This window comes from Lynx canadensis, chromosome D3 (assembly GCF_007474595.2).
Source record: "Lynx canadensis isolate LIC74 chromosome D3, mLynCan4.pri.v2, whole genome shotgun sequence".
Lineage (NCBI taxonomy): Eukaryota > Metazoa > Chordata > Mammalia > Carnivora > Felidae > Lynx > Lynx canadensis.
Window position 1 is genome coordinate 78,768,550 of NC_044314.2, and position 18,222 is coordinate 78,786,771.

Here is an 18,222-nt window from a genome sequence, read left to right on the forward strand (position 1 = left end):
GCAAGATAATATGGTGGACAGATGTAAAAATAACACAATGGGAAGAATGATAGAGCCCTATGTAGGGAAGAGGAGGGTGGGAGGGAGAAGGAAATATTAAACTGAGACTTGAAAAATGATGAGAGTTTTCTAGTTGGTTGGAGAAGGAGAGAATTTTAGGCAGAATGAAGCAAGGTTTAAGTTTAACCTAGAGGATTCCAATACTAGTATGACCGTGTGAGCAGCTCTGTGGACCCACTTCCCTGAAAGATTGGTGGAAATTATTTATTTAAAAAAAATTAAGCTTCTGGAAACAGGCCATACACCAAATAAAGAAACAGTTATTCAGGGGCACCTGGGTGGCTCAGTCGGTTAAGCGTCGGTTCAGCTCAGGTCATGAACTCACGGTTCATGAGTTTGAGTCCCACATTGGACTCTGTGCTGTCAGAGACCAGAGACTGCTTCGGATTCTGTGTTTCCCTCTCTCTCTGCCCCTCACCCACTCACACTCTGTCCCTTTCTGGCTCTCAAAAATAAATAAACATTAAAAAAAATTAAAAAAAAGAAATAGTTATTCAAGAAATTCTTTTTTTTTAATGTTTATTTATTATTGACAGAGAAAGACAGAGCATGAGCATGGGAGGGGCAGAGAGAGGGGGAGACACAGAATCTGAAGCAAGCTCCAGGCTCTGGGCTATCAGCACAGAGCCCAAAGTGGGGCTTAAACTCACAAACTGCGAGATCATGACCTGAGCTGAAGTCGGACACTTAACTGACTGAGCCACCCAGGCACCCCTAGTTATTCAAGAAATTCTACTAAAAGTAGGAAACAAAAAAGGATAGTCAGTGGTATTTGAACTTAGACTCAAAATGGAAATTCCACTCTAGACTGGTATAGTCAAGAACACAGGCTTCCTTTTCTCCCCAACTCCCAGTTAGAGTGCTATCTTCCTGGAAGGAGCAGGACATCAGCATTTCTCCTCTGGTCCCCAGCTACACGTTGCTGATGCTAGGTCCTAATGAAGTACAGCTGAGAGGTGGGGGATCCCTCTGCCCAGCCCCACAGAGGCTCCACCTTGAGCATAGCACTACTGAGAATACTGACATCCTGAGAGCCCCTGCCCGAGCTCATGAGGTGAGGGAGGGGGTTCCACAGTGGGAGAGGCAAACCAAGGAGACCTCCAGAGCACCCCTCTCTCCTAAACAGGAGTGTCACCCAGAGAGAAGTATGCCATTGCCCACCCCCAGTATCACAGTTACAGTCTCAGAGGTTTTATCTGGGGGACAGAAGTAGACCAGAGCTAATGGGGCTCTTCATCCCTTCCCAAAGCAACCAAGTCCATTTACAACAGAGTGTGAAGTTCAAGCCTAAGGGTGTTTTCAAGAAATAGTACAGATGGTGAAGGGCTACTGGGCTTCAATGGGCTATTGATGGATTCACTGGAGACACAGGCTAACCTACTGTAGGCCAGCTAGTTTGCCAGAGACAGAAAAGGAAAAGATGAGTGGGAGGATTTTGTCATCACCAACCTCAAACACTGTCCTCAGGAAGCATCTCTTCCAAAGAGCCCAGATTTTATTGTATCAGTTTGTGAAGCAATTTATGCCCTAGGGCACTGTTGAAGATTCCTTAAATGGAACGACTGAGGTAGTTTAATATTTAGTGTGGTCAGGGAAAGAAACAACCAAAGAGAGTTCTGCCAAAAGCCCTGTCATTCGAGTGTGACTCTGGGCTTATTCCAGGCTGCCCTCTCGGAGAATCAAGATCAGAGACTTCACACTGCAACAGGGAGGGGAATAGACTTCGTTAAAATAATCCAGCCAGTCACTGAACAGGTAAACAAGCAAACAACAAATGTGCTTGGATGACTAGGTAGCCACATGCAAAAGAATGAGATGTGAGCTACCTCACACCATACATAAAAATTAACTCAAGGGGTGCCTGCGTGGCTCAGTCGGTTAAGCATCCGACTTCGGCTCAGGTCGTGATCTCTCAATTTGTGAGTTCGAGCCCCGTGTCGGGCTCTGTGCTGACAGCTCGGAGCCTGGAGCCTGCTTCAGATTCTGTGTCTCCCTCTCTCTCTCTACCCCTCCCCTGCTCATGCTTACTCGGTCTCTCTCTCTCTCTAAACAATAAATAGACATTAAAAAAAAATTAAGATGGATCATGTAAGAGCTAAAACTATAAGACTCTTAGAAGAAAAGAGAGTAAATCTTTATAACCTTGGATTTGGCAATGGACTTTTAGATATGATGTCAGAAGCACAAGCAGCAACAACAAAAAACTAAATAAATAGAACTTCGTCAAAATTCAAAACCTTGGGGGCATGTGGGTGGCTCAGTGGTTTAAGTGACTGTCACAAATCACAGAATGGATGGGAAAAAAATCAAATAATAGACCTGAAAACAAACTTCTATATAAAAACATAGAGCAAACAATCCTAAAATTTGTATGGAACCACAAAAAAACCCTGAATAGCCACAGCAATCTTGAAAAAGAAAAGCAAAGCTGGAGGCATCACAATTCCATATTTCAAGTTCTATTACAAAGCTTTAGTGATCAAAACAGGATGGTACTGGCACGAAAAACAGACACATAGATCAATAGAACAGAACAGAAAACCCAGAAACAAACCCACAACTATATGGTCAATTAGTCTTTGACAAAGCAGGAAAGAATATCCAACGGGAAAAAAGTCTCTTCAGCAAATGGTGCTGGGAAAACTGGACAGCAACATGCAAAAGAATGAAACTGGATCCCTTTCTTAGACCATACACAAAAATAAAGTCAAAATGGATTAAAGACCTAAATGTAAGATTTGAAACTATAAAAATTCTAGAAGACAGCACAGGCAGTAATCTCTTTGACATCAGCCATAGCAACTTCTTCCTAGATATGTCTCCAGAGGCAGGAGAAACAAAAGCAAAAATAAACTATTGGGGCTACCTCAAATAAAAAGTTTCTGCACAATAAAGGAGACAATCAACAAAACTAAAAGGCAACCTATGGAATGGGAGAAGATATTTACAAATGACATATCTGGTAAAGGGTTAGTATCCAAAACACAGAACTGATACATCTCCGCACCCCAAAAATAAATAATCCAATTAAAAAAATGGTCAGAAGGCATGAACAGACATTTCTACAAAGAAGACATCCAGATGGCCCACAGACACATGAAAAGATGATTCCTTTTACATAAAATGAACAGAATAGGCAAATCTATAGAGATAAAAAGAACAGTGGTTTCTCATGGCTGGGGAGGTTGGGGAGGTGATAGTTAAAGAGTGTGAGATTTCTTGAGGTGATAAAAATGTTCTACAATTGACTGTGGTATGGTTGCACACATCCCCGAATATACTAATAACTATTTAATTGTACACTTTAGATGGGTGAGTTTGTATGCTATGTGACTTCTCGACATAGCTGTTATTAAATTTTTTTTTGAGGGATATACAAAAAAATGAATGCTAGAAGATAAAATAACCTCCAATATTTCCCAAGTGTTTGTTTTGTGCTGGGCATTGCGCCATTTGGAAAAAGCTTATAAAGTACTTACTATGCAGCAGACACTTCTCTAGACTCTGAGATACAACAGTGAACTAAACAAATTCCCTGCCTTTATGCAACTTACTTTTGAAGGGAGAGAAGTAGACAATAAATACATATACACTGAGTGATGGTTAAGTGTTAATAAGAAAAACAAAGTGGAAAATGTGGAGGGCTGCCATTTACAGGGGGTGGGTCAGGGAAAGTTTTTCTGATAGAGCTGAAAGAAGGTAGGCCCAGGAGGGAGAAGTTCAGAGAAGTAGGATCAGCTGAGTCCCAAGACTTCAAGATGGAGATGTGCTAGATGTCGTACAAAGAGCAAAGAGGTCAATGTAGCTCTCATGAGGTTAGTAAGGAGAGCAATGGTGGGAGAGGGTCAGAGAGGAAGGCAGAGCTTGTGAACTGCTATAGGATGACATGGATATTTAGTGCTGGGGTCTCTCTCACTCCTGTGGACAGACCTGTCCTCAACTCCGTGGCAACACATCAAGGGCACCATCCAAGGGTCCCAACACACGACTTGGGTGACCACAGTGTAGTTCAACGTTTTTCAAAATGTGGGCTACATCCTATTCATCGTGCCATAAAATTAATTTAGGTTGGGAAACCAGATTTTTTTCTGGAGTTGAAATAGAGTGGAAAATATCCCAGTACCATAGTTCTGTGTGTGCGAGCATGCATGCACGCATGGGCATGTGTATGTGCATATGTGCCATGTGCTGGGTGTGATAGAAAATGTATTTCTTACTGAGGATGGCATCAAAATATTCGAACCTGACTCCATCCCATGCCCGGCTCACACAGCACAGGCAAACCTGCACCCAAAGGCACCTTGGCTGTTGATTTGTATGTGGCCTCCTATGCTGACTGTCAACAATTTAATTGATCCAAAAGATGAACTCGCCTGCAGCTATGGAAAGGAAAAGGTCTTCTGTGTTAATTGAGACATTTACTTTAAGCGAGGCAGGAACCCCACGTGTATGTGTTGGCATTGTAATGAGGTTTTCTTTTTTGCTTTGTTCAGCTACCACAGTCCTGATCTGCAGAAGAACCCCAAGACAAAGCCAGGCACATCCCTCTGGGTCTAGATACAACAGGTAGGGGAGGGGCTGCTGGCTCCCTCTCAGAAAAGTGCCAGGACCCTCAAAAGTGGACTTTTGGGGATCAGACAGGTATAAACTCCAACCCTGATGCTGTTAACTCCCAACTGTGTGACCCTGGATAAGTGAAATCACTCCTTGGAGACTTGGTGTCTTCATCTGCAAAAAAAGGTGATCATTGCACCAACCTGATAGGATTGTGGTAGATTAATAATAATGGCGGTTTCTACCTGACACAGTGCTTACAGTGACTGTGTATATTAACACAGGCAATCCTCACTACAACTCTGGGAGATGAAGGATCTATTCTCCCCACTTGACAGATGAGGATACCGGAGCCAGAGAGGTTCAGTAACTTGCCCAAGGTCACCCATCTGGTAAATTGTGAGCACTGGGCTTCCCGCACATTCTCTGCTCAGTTTTAACATTGGCTGTTTAATGGGGAAAAAAAAGTAAGAGCCGCTAGAGAAAATCATTATTTAGGAGATTATGCAAATCTTTAAGGCCACTTACCAAGAACTTTGGGTTCTCTTTCCAGGCCCATAGTAGGATTACTTTTCTCCACTCTCTTGAATTTAGGTATTTGTTTGCTTCAGCTAATAAAATGAGTGGAAGTGATGTGTGCCACTTCTGGGCAAGAGGTTTAAAAGAGAGCAGGCAATTCAGTATGTTTTTCTTCTTCACGCTGTGGTTCCCATGAGCACATATCAACATGGGCCTCCATTAACCTGCTTTTCTGAAAAATTAGGATAAACAAAGACTTCTGGGCCAATATGCTTTTGTCACACTACATGAATGAGAAATAAAGTTTGGCTATGTTAAGACTCTGGCAAACTGAGAACAAACTGAGGTTTGATGGGGAGTGAGAGGGAGGGGAAGGTGGGTGATGGGTATTGAGGAGGGCACCTTTTGGGATGAGCAGTTGGTGTTGTATGGAAACCAATCTGACAATAAATTTCATATTAAAAAAAAGACTCTGGCATTTGGGGTTATCTGTTACTATGGCAACACCTAGCCTATCTTGACTGACACAGGCCCTTCCCAATCTGATGTACTATAGGTACCATTCACTGAACTCTGTGTGTCAGATGAAGTGCTATAACCACTTTATTATCTACTTCAACCCATTTACCCCCAATCACAACTCCAGACAAAACTCCTATTAGCATACCCATTCACAGATGAGGAAACTGGGGCTCCAAGAAGTTAGTTAAGTGCATTGCCCAACTTAATATAGCTCATAAGGGGCATCATCGGGACCCAAACCTAGACCACAAATAATTGCCTCCACCACTCATGGGAACTGAACCAGCAGTGTGCCAGACCCTACCTGCACCAACTTGTGAGAGCTGATTCTGGGCATCTCTTCCCACACTCATTTCCAGTGAGGTTACACTGGTTACCTTGAAATCCACCACAGTGGAAGGATTTACACCATGGAAATTGGCAAATGCTACAAATCAGGGCTTTTCTTTTTGATAGACGAGCCAATTTACCACAAGATTGGATCCATATTATCAGAGCCAGCCATGCTGAGTTCTAATCCACTGAACTTACCCAGGACCCCTTGGGATTCCCAAAAGTGTTCCTAGTTGATAACAGAGAATCTGTAGTGCGACTAGCACAAAGCAGGGCATCACAAGTTGAACTGTTAAGGGCAAGAAGAGAGAAGGTGCTCTACAGGATAGCTAAAAAAAAAAAAAAAAAAAACAAACAAAAAACAAACAAACAAAAAAAAAACAGGCTGTGAGAGTAAGAGGAAGGAAAAAAACTCTGGTGGAGGAAAGAAAGGCCTTCCAGTCAGGAGAACAGAGTCTTTAATCTGTGGAGCACACATTTTGTTAAGCCTGCATAATTCATGAAACACAAGAACATCCCGAGGACAGCTGAAGTTCAGGGCAGAAGATCAAGTTGACAAGATTGGCTTTGGGGTAAAACACGCAGGGGGGCTTGGCTGCCGGAACTGACCTATATTTCTATGTGTTTACACTGCAGCAGGAGCTGTCTCTGCTCATCCATCACCCCTACCAGACTTCACCTGCAGTCCATTTTTCTCCAGGGGTGTTGGGTGGGGAGAGGGGCTGTGGAGCACAGAACCATAAGGATGACTATTCTGTTGGTTTCTGGTGGCTGTTCCCACATATCCAAGACCACTGTATTCATGCTTGGGATGATGGTGACAATAACTCTGCCACTTACAGGGATGGGGTGACCTTGGGCAAGTGATCTTACCTCTCTAAGCCTTAGTTTGTTCTTTGGTGAAGAGGGGCTGGTAGGAGCTCCTAGGTCATAGGGCAGTCATGCACAATGCCTGGCACATAGTAAGTGCTTAGTAAATGGTAGCCGTTAACTTTTATTACTACAGGGAAGAAGAATAATAAATAATTATTATAATATTTAACAGTGCCAGATGCTATTCTGAGAGTTTTGCTTAAAATAAATACTATAACCCTCACAGTGAGCTTATGAAATAGGTACTATTATTGTCCCATTTTCTAGATGAGGAAACTAAGGCAGGAGAGGAAGCATTTGCCCAAATCGCAGTAAGTGGTGGGGCCAACCAGTCATTGAGCTCCTGGTAAGTACCCAAGCGTTTATACACATCTTCTCTCATCCTCACCTGCACAGCTTGGACAGGTATGCTTGTTTCCATTTTAAAGATGAGAAACTGAGGCTTGAAGAGTCAAATTAGCTAACGTTGGGTCACTGAGCAAGTAAGCAGCAGAGTGGGAATTCAAGACTAGGTCTGTTTATCTTTATTCCCAGAAAGAAAAATAGTCGCCCTCGTTAAGGCTAATTAACATGTATTTGGCATTTAGGATATGCAAGACACTAAGCACTTCCCAGGCATTTTCTTATCACAACAGCTGCAGGAGGTGAATACTTATCCCCACTTGACAGAGTTGAACACTGAGGCACAGAGAGGTTGGCCACACGTCCAAGGCCACACAGCTAGAAAGTGGCAGAGCTGGGATATAAACCCAACCATCCTGACTCCAGAGCCTCCTTGGCCTAAGTTCCATTGAGCTATAGAATATCTATTCAACAAATACCCCTGACCTGTGTTAAAGAAAAAATTACTCCTGACATTTGCCAAAGAATGGTAAAGCAGACCTTATTCAGGGGAACTATTGCCATAGGTATAGGGACTGCTGCAGTGGGATTTTACAGTAGGGAAGAGAGAGTGGGGTCAATACAAGGAAAAGTGGGACTTCCTAGCCAAGGAGCAGCTCACTGGAGGGAAAATTACTAAGAGGGGGAATTCTGGCTAAACAGACCAATTGGAATTCTTGCTGGAGGCAGGCCAGGATGATGAGACACCACTTGGGGGATGGTGGAGGATGAGGAACCCGATGAGGCAGTCAGGGTGATCTGATCCAATACCAAGGATAACTAACCTGACGGAGCAGGATTCTTGCCAAATGTGAAGAGGAACACAGAAGTCCAAAATCTAGGGCCTAGCTGAGAAGAGAGTTCAGAGGAGCTTGAACAGAGTTTGGTCAAAGAGGGAAGCTTTGTCACCTGCCATGAAAATTCCAGGTCCTTTCATTTCCTTTGACCAATGTCTGGGTAGTCCTGAGAGGGAGATGGGTGGGGGGCAACCACTAAGGAGCTGGAAAGAAAAGGGAAGATGGCTGAGGGAGGGGCAATGTTACAGCTAAAAGTGATGGACAGAAAGCCAGACCAATGGACTGGACCAGCCCTCCCTCTCTCTGTCCCCTCTCTGTCTCTCTCCTCCTCCTCAGAGAAGAAGGAATTCTAGGACTATCCCAGCTGTGTCTTGCAGGTCTTGGAAATGCCAATTAAAGCAGACTCAGGAAGATCCCTTGGTCTCCTTGGAGACTGGGCAACTATCTCCAGCTCCACGCCTCCCTCCATCCCTCCTAACAGGGCATCAGTGGGGACCTCTGCTGGGGAGGCCCCTCCTTGGCTTCCTTGGCTAGAAAGATTTATTAAAGCAGAACCTTCTGAAGTGACAAAATAAAGGTCAGAGGCTGCAGGCTAGATGGACTTCCAGGCAGAGTCTGAGAGAGTCAGGCCAAGAGCTGGAGGTACTCTTGCCTCCATTAACGTCTCCCTGCCCTTCGTGCAAGGCCTGCCCGGGGGTGGCCCAGAGGCAGGGCCTCACTCAGGGATGAAATGTCATGTCTCCTGAAGGTGCTGGACTGGATTCCAGTTTTGGGGAGAAGTCAGTCCACCCTCTAAAACCTCCAGACCTGTTCACGCTGACAATTTGTTACTGCAGCGTCTCTCCTCTTCTTAGGCCTCAAATGGCTCCCTTGACATTTTTGGTGGCCTGCAAGACCCTGAGGGACCTCCCACCTTCCCAGCTCTTATCACAGCTGTCTTTCAATCATTCAAGAAATACTGTTCTAGCATGCAACTCCCTGCCTACCGCAGGTGCTTCTCTTCTCCTAGACTTGCCCAGCTGTCCCTCTGCCTGGGAATCTCCTTTGTCCCCTCCCATCCTCCAGTTTCACCAGGATGACCCTAAACAACCTTCCAGATCCTCCTCAGGCTTCCCAGCTGTTGCTTCCCTCCCCAGTGGGGAGTTAGGTGCCGTATGTACCCAATTACCTAGGACTGCTGTAACCCAATTACCACACACCAGTGGATCAAAACAGAAATGTATTCTTTCACAGCTCTGAAGGCTGGAAATCTGAAATCAAGGTGTCAGCAGGGCCACACTCCCTCAAAACTGCTGGGGGAGATTCCTCACTTGTCTCTCCCAGCTTCTGGTGTTCCAGGTGTTCCTTGGCAGTCCTTGGTTTGTGGCCACATCACACCAACCTCTGCTCTGTCTTCAACTGGTCTTCTTCACCGTATCTCCTCTCCTCTTCTTCTAAGGACACCAATCACTGGACTTAGGGCCCAATCTACACTGGTATGACCTTACTGAGCTAATTACATCTGCAAAGACCCTATTTCCAGATACGGTCAGATTCTGAGGTTTCCAAGTAGACATGAATTTTGAGGGGACACAACATGACCCAGTACAACCATTTTACAGATGAGACTGGTGCCCTGATGACCCCTCCCATTTGTTTGCCCCACTTAAAATGATCTGGCGGCAGAAGAGAAATTACCAACACTTTTTAATAGAACCCATCAGCTAATAAAACTGGAAGCAATAACCTGTCACTTTGAAAGTATGAACCAACATGCTTGTCAAGAAGCTTTCTATTCTAGCAATAACATTGGACTAGTAAACTGCTTGCTTCTCTCTCTCTCTCTCTCTCATATGTACATTTCCAAATAATGAATGTCAACTCATCTTTAGGACTATTAAATACCCAAGTGGCCAATGCAGTTGGAGAGTAGATAAATCATTCATTCCAAAAGGCAAGGAAAAAACTGAAACCCAAAGCAATGGAGAGGATGGAACCAGAGACATGGGGGGTTCAAGTACTGCCTTCGTCACCTATTGACTTCTGACTTTATGACCTCTTGAGCCTCAATTTCATCAAAAAAAGGGGGGGATAATAATCACACCTCCCTCTCTGGTTCATTTTGAGATTAAGTGCCTGGCAAAGAGTGAGCACCCAAATAAATGTTACCTGGTAATCTTCTCAAAATAAAAGTTTTTGAATACTCATGGCTTGTTATTGTAATTCTGAAACAATATATTTGTGTTATAAAATAAAGCAAATAAACAGCTAACTTCTTGTCATTAGGAATCAAGGTTTTCAGTTTAAAAGAGATACAAATATAAACACAAAATAAAAAACAGTGCGCCCTCAGTTTGAATTAGAAATATCAGTATGGGGGCACCTGGATCGCTCAGTTGGTTAAGTGTCTGACTTTGGCCCAGGTCATGATCTCGCAGTTCATGAGTTCAAGCCCCATGTCGGGCTCTGTGCTGACAGCTCAGAGCTTAGAGCCCGCTTTGGATTCTGTGTCTCCCTTTCTCTCTGCCCCTCCCCACCACACTCTGTCTCCCTCTCTCTAAAAATAAATAAACATTAAAAACATTAAAAAAAAAAGAAATATCAGTATGAATTCATGATGTAGTTTCTCCCCCCAAAAATATGCATTTCCTAACTGTCCTCTTAAAATGCCTAGAAATAGTAACTAATCCAGGAGCAATGAGCACTTCTAGCACCTAGACTATGGTCTCACATACCATTTTCCTATTCAAAGAAATCCAAACTCTTTGGAGAAATGGCTGACTCCTGGCCTTGGGCAGAAAATATATGAGATGAACCAGACAGTATTATCATACCAGAGTGTAGGAACGCTGTTGATACATTAAGGTCATTTCCAAAGGACTCAAGTCTCCCACTAGTCACAGATGAGATAATTTGAGTATCAATAATAATAATGTAATGGAGCTAAGTACACCACATATGTTAAAGATCTTTGAATTTGTAATGGTAAAAACAACTAATTCAGTTCTTTCATTTAATCCTCACTTTAATACCCAAAGAAGGAAGATCTAATTGGCCTCTTTGTCACAAAAGAAATTCAGGCTCAGAGAGGTAAAGACTCTCACCCAAATTCACACAGCTTCTAAGAGGGGGACCTGGAGTGTCAGGCCAGTTCCATGACACTGCAAAATTTCAGCAAGTATTCAATAAGTGAGCTTTCCCCCCACCACCCCCACCACATCCAGGCTATGGGAAGGCATAGAAGAAATGGGGAGAATGAAGAACCATCAAAGTTTCATCCTGCTGTCCCTGCTTACAAGCAATAGATGTTGGTAGTTGAGTGGGCAGCATGATATCCATTTAAAATGATAAAGATGAACCAATTATAACCACTCTTGTGAAAATCCATGACAGCCATAAAATGGTCTTTGGTTTTAAAGTGGTAACTGGGAAGACATTTCTAAGGTACTTCCTGATTCATGTCTGTACCCTCCTGCTCCTGAGACCAAAGTGTCTTAAAGAGTGGTTTGGGAATCATTTTTAACTATCACCCAGCGTACTGTTTAGAAATGCAGATTCATGGGCCCCATCTCAGATTACATTGATCTCTGGTGGGCAGGCCTCCATAGTCAGTATTTTTAGCCAACTTCCCCGAGAAGTATGCTACAACATTAAAATTTGAGAGGCACTGCCCAACACCCACCCCCTCATAGAAAACAGCCTCCTTTGGGGCCTCCCTGCTTCCATCTTCCCCATTCAATCTACTCTGCATACAGCCAGAGAGATCTTTCTGGAAGACAAATCTGAAGTGGCAGTCCTCTTAAAATTTTCCAATGGTTTCCCAGTATCCTTAGAATAGAGTCCAACGATTTCAGCTCATTAATGATCTCCAGCTTTATTTGTCATTGCTCCTACAACCCCCACCACACTCCGTGCACCCCTAACATGGGAAACTCTTAACCTTCTCCATGTTCACTCATGCATCTACATTTCTTCCAGAATGTCTCTACCTACCACCCACTCTAACACTATCCCTGGTGGCCTCTCCAGACTCCTACTCATACTTCAAACACGCTTCTGGATTCACCTGTACTTGGCCTTTCTTGGTGCTTCTGGCTGAGTTAAGTCACCCCTTCTGATCCCATTGTCTCTTCCAGCACATTTCAAGATATTTAGTAACTGGCGGGTTATGTACCCATCACCCAACCCTCCTGTGCATCCTTGGAAAACAGAGGCTATGACATTTTCACCACTGAGCCCACACCACCTGGCACACTGTAGGCTTACAGGGCTTATTAAAGAAGTGAGTGAATAAGTTAATGAATGAATGGCATCTCCCTCCTCATCCTCACTCCACCATGGTATACATCTTGGCCCACCCATCCTCTGAATTCTTCCTATTCTCCTTTGCTCCCTAATCAATAAAAATTTTTTGCATGCTGCTCATTGGGTCAGCGCTGTGATCTTGGCCAAGGAGGTGAGGGGCGGGTATTTTGCCTCAAAGATACCCCCTTTAACATAAATAACAACTGTCCCTTTTGCCACACTTGATAGTTTGCAAACTCCTTCCATAAGTACAACAGCCCTAGAAGGCAGGCAAGGTTAATCTTGGTATCCCTGTGATGGAAGTGAGTATGTTTATGCAGATAATTAAGGGTGCCTGTTTTATCCATACCCCTTGTTTTGATAGCCCTTGTGAACAAGTTATCCACAAGTAGCCAGTCATGTTATATGCTAGAAGCTCCCCGCTGCCCACAGTTGTCTGCACCAGGGATGTAGACGGGATTTAAGTGACCCAATAAGGTTCTCTCTTGAGAATTTTAATTGAAAAAGAAAGAATTTCCTTGAGCTTTTTTTTTTTTTTTGCCACTTTTTAATTGTAAATTGAGACTGTGCAGAGAAAATCAGAGAGGGGGGCTACTAGATGATTTCAGAAAGAGAGAAAGAAAAAGAATGGCCTTCTTGGTTTCTGATCTCTGTTCAGTGCCTGGATGAAGTCTCTTGTGAGAACCAGCTCTGAGTTCTGCCTTTGGGTCTCAGGAGTACCTTTACTGTCCATTCAATTAATCTCCCCTTACTAGAGTTCCTTTGTGTAGGTTTCTGTTCCTTGTGAACATACAAGCCTTGGTCCAGATGGAGATGTAAGAAGAAGGAAGAACATTGGGCTGGGAATCAGAAGACCTTAAGTGGCTTTGCCACTGAGTGACCACAAGACTTCCAGAAAAGCATTTCATTCCTTCAGACCTCTGTTCCCTCTCCTGTAAGTGGTAGTAGTGATGGTGCCTACCACACAGGGTCAAAGGAGTAGTGTATGTAACAGCATTTCGTAGCTACATAATTATTAAGTGAAATAACTTGTCCCAGGTCATCCTAATGGTAGAAGATTTGGGCATCATGATGGGACATCAAAGGGAGTGCTACTAGGGAGAGACTGAGTGTCACTCAACCAACCACGAGTCACTTTGTACAAACAGCCTCCTAGGAATGGAGCTGCCTGGGAATGAAGGGTGCAATGGCCCTGTCCAGAGGTCACCAGCTTTGAGGAAACACCAGGCTGGAGAATAAGCCCCAGCCACTACAAGGGGGGAAGGAAGCATCTCTCTCTCTGGTTCCATTTAAGCTTCCATTTCTCCCTCTGTATCTGTGAGCTCTAAGGGTAGGATGGTGGTTGTCTTGCCAACAGTCCTATCTCCAGAGGGCACAGGGCCTGGCACACAGCAGGTGCTCATGGGTGGATGAATATCTCTGTTTTTCTCTGTCTCTACCTCTGTTTTAATGTCTCTGTCTCTTTTTCTGTGCTACATCTCTCTGCTTCTCCCTTCCCCACTTCATCTTGTCTCTCTTTTTAAAAATTTGTTTTACATTTATTTATTTTTGAGACAGAGACAGAGCACAAGTGGGGGGAGGGTCAGAGAGGGAGGGAGACACAGAATCCGAAGCAGGCTCCAGGCTCCACCCTGTCAGCACAGAGCCCAAAGCGGGGCTTGAACTCACGAACTTTGAGATTATGACCTGAGCTGAAGTTGGATGCTCAACCGACTGAGCCACCCAGGCGCCCCATCTTGTCTTTCTCTTATCTCTATTGGTCTCCTCCTCTCTCTAGTCTCCTTCTCTAGTGTTTGCCCCCATCTCTCCCTCTTCCTCTCTGTCTCCTCCCCACCTCACCCCACACACTCACACCTGCCCCAAACCTCTCCCTCACACTGGCTCCCTTTGTCTTGGTCCCTCTCCTGTTGCCTGGTAACGGCCCTCCCCAGCAGCCGCGGTGAAACCATAGCAACGGGCAGCCTAAGACATGGCCATTCGTCTCCCTTTTGTCCCTTGCATTGCACGTGGATGCTCCAATTACAGGTACTCAGGCAGCAATGCCTTTGTCTGCAGCCCATTCACTGCACAGCCGGCTCCCTAACCCTGAAGCTGTTGGGAGCTACCACACAAAGCGCCTTTGTGTCTCCTGGGCGCCCCTCCCCACCTCCCCACTCCACCCCCATCCTCTGCTGTACTCAAGGACATGGAGATCTCCAAACTCATGCTCTGACACCAGCAAGCAGGGTGGTGGTAAAGGGGAGAGGGGAGGGGAGTGTGGGGCAGATTGACCGAAAGATATACTGACCCAACAGCCCCTAGGAGACACGTCACAGGCCAGAAGTCTAGGGAGGGCAGTGGCCCTGACTGCCCCACTGCTGGCTATGTGCCCCTCTGGGCTCTGACCTTCCTCTGTCCACTCCTTCAGTGCCTACCTAGGTCATCCTCAAGCCACAGAACCAGCACATGTTCTGTTCCCTCTAGCCCAAATCTTCCTTCTCTTTGCACACTCAACTCGTACCCCACCTTCAGATGCCAAGCTCAAGCATCCTTTTGGGTTGAAGCCTTCTCCACCTTCTTCACTGGCTACCACAGCTCCCTATGTTGTGTCATCCACGCGTGCAATTATAATTTTCTGAGTGGCATATGAGATTCCTAGGGCTGCTGTAGCAAAGTACTACAAACCAGACAGCTTCAAACAACAGACATTTACTGTCTCACAGTTCTGGAGGCCAGGAGTTTGAAATCAAGATGCCAGCAAGGCCATGCTCTCTAAAGGCTCTAGGGAGAATTCTTGCCTCTTCCTGGCTTCTGATGTCTCCCAGCACCCCTCGCTGTTCCTTGGCTCCTAGACTCTGATCTCTGTGTCCACTGTCACATGGCATTCTCCCTGTGTCTCTCTGTTCAAATTTCTCTCACAAGGACAATAGTCATTGGATTAGGGCCCATCCTAATCCAGAATGTCCTCATCATAACCTGGTGATATCTGCAAAGAATCTATTTCCAAATAAGGTCACATTTCAAGGTTCAAGGTGAACATGAATTTGGGGAGGGAAGGGGAAACTATTCAACCCAGTGCAGATGGTTATTAAGCCCTGTGACCTCAGCAAAGGCATTTACTTTGCTCACCACTCTGGCTCCCAGTGCCCACAGTGCCTGGGCAGTTAAGAAGTCAGTCGCTGTTTAGTGAGGGAATGAGCTAGCAAGACTTGCTTCACCTGCATGTGCCTTAGAACATCTTATGCAGAAAACAGGAATAATAGCATCACTTCAAAGAATCGATGAGGAGGAATGCATACCTGGCATGTAGAGAATGCTCACAAATTGGTAACCATGCGTTTTAGTTGCCTATGATTGTTGTAACAAATTGCCACAGAAATCAGAATCAAGGTGCAAACAGGGCCATCCACCAAAGGCTCTAGGGAAGAATCTTCCCTTGCCTCTTTCATCTCCTGGTGGCAACAGATCTTGGCTGTGGCTATATCACTCCATCTTCACATGGCTGTCTTCCCCATTCTGTAGCTTCTAAGGACCCTGTGGTTAGATCTAGAGCCCACCCAGAAAATCCAGGATGATCTCGTCTCAAGATCCTTATTTACACCTGCAGACCCTCTTTTTTCCAGAGAAAGTCATATTCACCAGTTCCAATAATTTGACATGGACATATCTTTTGGGGTGGAGGGTGCCACACCATTCTACCTGAGACACTATGATTATTTTTTTTTCTGTAATTAAAGTCCAAGCTCTGGTTGTTGACCATTTATATTCAGTCAATATTTGTAAAGACCAGGTAGTTACCAGTTGTGGAGCCTGCTCACTTTTATTTAATTTTTATAATGACTCTGAGAAGGCAGAATGTGTTTTTCCAATTTTTTAAGTTGAGGACAATGAGGCAGAAGAGATTAAGTGAATTTCCCCCAATTTCTAAACCAAGGAATAGGGCAGAATCCCCAAACACACCCGAATTTCCCTCCTGTGTTTTTCCTGCCTTCACTGGAAGGGTCTGCCCATCCATCAGTTTCCTTCTTCTTTAAGAGGACTTCTCCAACCCCTACGCTGTGTTAGGACCCCTCTTTTGGTTTCCAAGACATCCTCTATCATTTGGCATCTATTTTTGTCTCCTTTGTCTGAGGTATGAACTCCTTGAGGATAAGGACTAAACGTAGTTCAATGTTACATCATTTCAGTTTACCATGGAGCCAGAGCTCCATAAATATTTATTGAAGTGAAATTATATGTGTAATGGTATTGTCACAGACTTATTCAACTGAACATATTAATATAGGTTACATTATCATTATCACTTGTTGTTTATCTGATACCTCAGTCCTACAGAAATCCTGGTTTCAAGAAAGCTAGTGGATATTTATCCCTAGGATTCAAATAATTGCAGTTTTCAGATGGGTAATTGGTAAAATGCTAGGCCCATTAATAGAAATCCAGAGAATCAATAGTGTAAACCAATGCTTATCAAACATTAATGGTGACACAAGTCACCTGGGCCTTGTTAAAAATGCACACCCTGATTCAGTTGGTCTGTGGCAGGACTTGAGATTCTTGCATCCACAAGCTCCAGGATGATACCAAGGTGGCTGGTCCTCAAATGAGCTTGAGAAGAAAGAATGCAGTTCATTTGAGCAGGAGGTCAAAGATGATGAGTTAGATTTGCAATGCTGAGTTTGAGTTGCTGAAGTTAGTCTCAAATGAACATTTTGATGAGGTGGTTGTATACACAGGGTCAGGACTTGGACAGAGAGGTAGAGGCCATGCCTTCTGATATGGCATGCCACATAGGACATGGGTGAGCTTAAGTATGGGCCAGGAAAAAAAACAACAACAAAGATACTGGGGGATGTACACATTTGGGAGAAGGAAAAAGAGAAATAGAGAAGGAGCAGGAGAGAGGTGAGGAGTTGGGAAGACAAAGAAACCAGGACAGTGCAGAATCATAGGACAGCCAACTGTTAGAGGAGATATGGACAATAAGCCAAGAACTTGCCAGTGGAATTTATGACCTTGAAGGTCACTGGTGACCTTGAAATAAAGGTTTTACAAGAGTCCAGGGGTGTGTAGCAGACATCTGATTCCCAGTCCCATACGCCATTGGCCCACCTGAATTCACCTGCAGCCATATCCAAGTATTCTCCCATGTACAAGCTTCTTACCTTGAGGATCTATGTCTGTCTGTCCTCAACTTGAAGATTTCCTCCAGCCGCAGAGGACTTTGCTTGGCCTTAGGTAGTCTCAACCCAGATGTGTAGGGGAGTTAACACGCAGGGAGAAGAGGGGCAACTCTTAACCAAACTAGTGTGGGAGTGGATAAATATCCCAGTCCTTAGTTCCACAGGGGAAGTGGTTCTGCAGCATGGTTTCCCAGTAGAATGAATCTCCACTGACCCACAGCATTAATCTGCTCAATAACACACTTCTTGGCTCTTCCCCCTTCCCCACCGCACTTGTCCATTCTCTCACTCATGCTTCCTGGGATTACTTCCCTAAAAAGTTGTTTGCACCCATGTATCCTTGATTCAGGTCTGCTTTGATGGAGGAAGACTCACATAAAGATGGGCCAGTAGCCATAGGGGACAAAGTGCAGATAGCAAACACAAAAAGCATTGCAAGAAATGGAAGGAGGTTTAAGCCAGTCTTGCAAATAGGTCCTCTTCCACTGGTCCAGGCACATAAATGAGCTGAGCCAGGCAAGTACTCTAGTGATTAGATTCACTGATTTCTCACGGAAAAGGGAAAGCCTTTGGAGGCAGCTCCAAAGGAGCGCCCCTCCCCACAGCATCAGCATCACCAACCACCCACTTGAACACATGAGGGCAGACACTGTCCTGGGAAATTGGCAAAGCTTGAGGAAGAGGGTAAAGTTTGCCTTGCTCGGTTCACATCTCTGAAGAGACTCTCTGAGTGCAGC